The 5,286-nt window shown below is 39.4% G+C and overlaps 1 pseudogene; it reads right to left on the reverse strand.

Annotated features, from left to right (window-relative positions):
* Window positions 1–3,959: 3,959 nt before the first annotated feature.
* Window positions 3,960–4,959, reverse strand: LOC100994026 (ATP synthase subunit gamma, mitochondrial-like; annotated as a pseudogene).
* Window positions 4,960–5,286: the final 327 nt, after the last annotated feature.

Raw genomic sequence — 5,286 nt, forward strand, 5'->3', positions numbered from 1 at the left:
AATACAATGTGATTTCCCTTCTTTTAATTTTGTTAAGGTTTACTTTATAGCTCAGAATATGGTTTATGTTAGTGAATGTTTCATGTGTGTTTGAGAAGAATATGTGTTCTACTGCCACTGGGTGGAGTGGTCTATAAATGCCAATTCGGTCAAGTTACTGGAAAATGCTGTTTAGGTCTCTTTTTTTTTTTAATTTTAAAATTAAAAAAAATTTTTTAGAGAGGGGAGGTCTCACTCTGTCACCCAGGCTGGAGTGCACTGGTGCCATCTTAGCTCACTGAAGCCGTGAACTTCTGGGCTCAAGTCATCCTCCCACCTCAGCCTCCTGAGTAGCTGGAACTATAGGCATGAACCACCATGCCCAGCCCATCTATATTTTTAGTTATTTTCTGTCAACTTGTTTTATCAATTACTGTGAGAGAAGTGTTGAAGACTGCCATTATAATCATAGTATTTGTCTGTTTATTTACTTCTGTCAGTTCTTTACTCATGTTTTGAAGCTCTATTTTTAAATGCATACACATTTGGGATTGCTGTATGTTCTTGGGAAAATTGACTCCTTTTTCATTATGTAAAGTTTCTCTTTATCCCTGATCATTTTTGTTATTCTGAAGTCTACTTCATCTGAAATTAGTGTACTTACTCCAGCTTTCATTTAGTTTGTGTTTTCATTTTATATCTTTTTCCATCTTTTTACTTTTTGATCTAAACCTTTACATTTAAAGTGGGTTTGCTGTACACAACATGTAATTGGATCTTGCTGTTTTATCCAATCTAACAATCTCTGTCTTTTAACTGGTGTGTTTACATCATTTACATTTAAAGTGATTATTGGTATATTGGTATCATTGGATTAAACTCTACCATCTTGATAGTTGTTTTCTATTCATTGCCCCCCTTTTTTTTTCCTGAGCTAGGATCTTGCTCTGTCATGACCAGGCTGGAGTGCAGTGGCTCACTGCAGCCTTGAACTCCTGGCCTCAAGCAATCCTCCTGCCTCAGCCTCCCATTTACTGGGATTACAGGTATGACCCACCATGCCTGGCTTTAGTTTCTATTTTCTCCTTTCTGCTTTTTCCAGGTTTAATTGAGTATTTTCATAATTCCATTTTATGTTTTCCATTGACTTGTTATTTATCTCTTTTAAAGAAAAACATTTTAAATGGTTAACTAGAGTTGTAATATACTTTTCAGTTATAAAAAGTTTGATTACTTTGTATTTCCTAAAGATGGGTTGGGAGGGGGCTGTGGTTTCATTACCTTCTGAGAAAAACTTTGAGATCTTTTGGTTAAAATAGAATCTAAATAGAATGTTGAACTATGGCATGGCATTTCCATTTTAACAGAATTTTAAAATGGCATTTCATTTGCAATCAATGAACTAACTCACACACATATTTTTTTGACATGAGAAGATTAACTCAAGGTAAAAAAATACTGTTTTGTATTTGTATGCAATAAAAATTATACAAAAAGGAAAATGCAATGAAATTTTATATTACTCTTTTCTCTGTTGCTATAACTGAATATCTGCAACTAGGTAATTTATAAAGAAAATAAATTTATTTCTTATAGTTCTGGATACTGGAAAGTCCAAGGCCTAGGGGCTGCTTCTGGTGACCACCTTCTTGCCGGTGGGAAATCTCTGCAGAGTCCTGAGGCAACACAGGGCATCATATGGTGAGAGGGCTCATAAGAGATGGCCAAACTGGCTTTTATAACAGACCCACTCTCATGATAACTAACCCATTCCCTCAATAATCCATTAATCGAATTAACAGTCCACTCACAAGGGCAGAGTCCTCATGACATAATCATCACCCAAAGGTCCCACCCCTCAACACTGCTATACTGGGGACCAAGTTTCTAACACACAAACTTTTGAGGGACACATTTAAACCATAGCATGTTTTAAATTGTTCAGCTTAATTCTCCTAAAAAGAAGTAGCCAGAAATTATACACTCTTGCTCATTAGGAAAACAGTAGAGAATTTTTCCATTCTAGAGATGTAATTCTCATTTTTGTTGAGATTACAATTCCTTTGAGATTCTGATGAATTGTGCCCAAGGAAAACACACATGCTCATCTCTTCACCAAATTTTGCTTATAATTTCAAGGAATTTGCTGACTTCCTTGAGAGTCTCGAAATCCCTAGTTAGGGAACCCACCCTAAAATAAGTAATAAAGCTGTCAATGAGTATTGTGTTGTAACCACATATCTTGGTATGTAGATCATATAGCAGAAGTTTCAGGTCTGACCTGAGCTTCTTGGGTAGGGCAATGGAAAACCTTGAACTCCATTTATTGTTTAAGCAGCCCTTGGGCCAGGTCACACCCAAGGCCCAGTTCTGAGTTTTGTCACCTACTCAGTCCCTGAGCCTTAGTGTGACAACACTGTAGCCTCTTCAATGACCAAAGAAAGGTTGGATGGTGAGAGTCAGATTGCTGATCTAGATGGCCAGCAATCCCTAGAACATGTTTATCCTCTTTTGTGCTAGAATGTAGAGTCCTTCCACACGCAACACAAACAACTGCTTAAATTGTGACTACAAACCAAGACAAATTTGTTCATGAGCAAATTTTTAAACTAACATGAAAACTACCTTTAACACGATATAGATTCAAGCAATACCTACTTGTATTTTTAAAAGAATAGTCTCCTATTTACACTTTAAAAAGTCAGATCACAAAGTGTTTAATAGCAATGAATCTTAAACAAACCACTCCTTTCTTTCTCTTCTGCTAGGTTCCAAAATCTCTCTCCAACTATGACACCCTCCTGGATCAATCAAAAGAAAGTTATTTGATTCCTCTCAGTAAAATTTATTTAAATAAATAACACCATTGACTTTACTCTTTTACTAATTCACTTTCCTTTTTTTTTTTTTTTTTTTGAGATGGAGTCTCGCTCTGTCGCCCAGGCTGGAGTGCACTGGCGCGATCTGGGCTCACTGCAAGCTCCGCCTCGTGGGTTCACGCCATTCTCCTGCCTCAGCCTCCCGAGTAGCTGGGACTACAGGTGCCTCCCACTGTGCCTGGCTAATTTTTTGTATTTTTAGTAGAGACGGGGTTTCACCATGGTCTCAATCTCCTGACCTCGTGATCCACCCGCCTCGGCCTCCCAAAGTGCTGGGATTACAGGCGTGAGCCACTGCGCCCGACCAAGCACTTTCCATTGTTTGTATTCCATTTTTTAATGTATCTGGTTCCTTTTAAAGATTTAACTATTGTCAAGATATGTATCTCATTTGCCAGAGTATAAATCCTTAAACAGCAGGAGTCTTTTCTGTTCCACCATGCTCTGATTTGAAGTAAGAATGAATTTCCCCTGAAAAAACTCATAGCCTTGCTTTGTGGCTTGTGTGCTATGGGTGGCTCTCATCTGTCCCTCTGTTCCATGCCTTGTAGGCTAGTGGACCTTCACGGGAACAGAAGCCTGTTCCCCTTTGGGCTTCATGAATTCCACTGACCTCCCAATTGACAGAATGCCACATTGAAGTATTTTAAAATACTTTTAAATAGAGATGATAGATCAGATTTCAATTTTTATTAATACATCTACCTTCCAAATAGTAAAAATAATGGAGTGTTTACATTAACCAAAATGAATGGAACCCTATGAAAATAATCGTTAAAGGGACTGGCTAATCCGTGGCCCAGAAACTCACTTTGGCATTTGAAAAATGGCCCGGGATTTAGTAGGATCATTGCCAGGTTTCACCTGAGACTCATCACATGACACATCATGCTTGTGTCTGTTTCTTCAGCAAATTGGGATTTTATTATTTTTAAAGTCTCCACATCTGTAGACAAAATGTACCATATAAATACTGCCTTTCAACTTGCATATGAGTGCATGAAGATAAGTGATATTTATGATTTTAAGTTGTTTATTGTAAAATAATTTACACATATCTTGCTGTCTTCAGTAATTAAAACAATGGAGGAACACTTTCTTCTGACAAAGACAACAGTAAGCTAAAAACAAAATCAGCTGGCTGAATTTTCCTTCTTTACCCCTTGTCTGAGGATGGAACTTGATTTTCATTAATCCAGAGCTACAGCACCAAAGATAATTTCAGTCAACTCTTTTGTGATGACAGCTTGGCGGGTACAGTTGAATGTCAATGTCAATTTGTCAATCATCTCAGAGGCACTCTTGCTGGTGTTGTCCATGGCTGTCATCCTGGCACTCTGCTCACTAGTGGTGGACTCCTTCAGAGAGTAGTAGATGCTGTTGGCCAGATTGTATTCCTGGTAATTTTGCAGCACATCAGCATCAATATTATAGTAGATACTCATGCTCTCGGCACTTGCAATGGTATTAAGGGAAAAGATGGGCTTTTCTTCAGTCTTATACGAGATGACAGACTTGAACTGATTAAAGATGATGGAGCCTTCATCAAATTCATATCCAGAATTTAGTAATTCAAGGGCAATGACTGACACATTTCCAAAAGCAGGGGGCTTTCTTCTCAGTTCTTTTAATGCCACCAGAAACTGGTCAGAATGCATCCTATAAAGTATGCCCCTGATTTTGTCACCAATTCCAACAAGCATAACTTCTTTCCCAGCTGCTGTTAGTGTAGCAACCTCGCTTTTCATCTGTTTAGCAATGGAGGAATGAATAGCGCCACACAGTCCTCGATCTGAGGACACACCAATAAGGAGGTGTTTCTTGTTGTCTTCAGGCACCTTGATACCAGCTTTTTCTCCAGAGCCAAAGATCCCAATCCATATATTCAAGCTGGTTTCAGCTCTCTCTCAGCTCGGGCGTATTTTGCTGCTGCTACCATCTGCATAGACTTGGTAATTTTCTGGATGTTTTTGATGGACTTTAGTCGCTTGGTAACATCGTTCAAAGTTGCTGTATTTCGAACTTGAATCCATTGTGGCTGCAAAGTCCAGGCCAAAAGCCCAGTGATGCCCGCATGAGAGAACATGGTAGCCGCAGCCCTGCTGAAAGTCGGTGATATTTATGATTTTAAAAAATTATTTTCCAGCCAGGCGCGGTGGCCCATGCCTGTAATCCCAGTACTTTGGGAGGCCGAAGTGGGGGGATCACCTGAGGTTGGGAGTTCAAGACCAGCCTGACCAACATGGAGAAACCACATCTCTGCTAAAAAAAATACAAAATTAACCGGGCATGGTGGCGCATGCCTGTAATCCCAGCTACTCACAAGGCTGAGGCAGGAGAATCACTTGAACCCAGGAGGCAGAGGTTGCGGTGAGCTGAGATCACGCCATTGCACTCCAGCCTGGGCGATAGAGAAAGACTCTGTCTC

Source organism: Pan paniscus, chromosome 15, assembly GCF_029289425.2.
Source record: "Pan paniscus chromosome 15, NHGRI_mPanPan1-v2.0_pri, whole genome shotgun sequence".
Taxonomy (NCBI): Eukaryota; Metazoa; Chordata; class Mammalia; order Primates; family Hominidae; genus Pan; species Pan paniscus.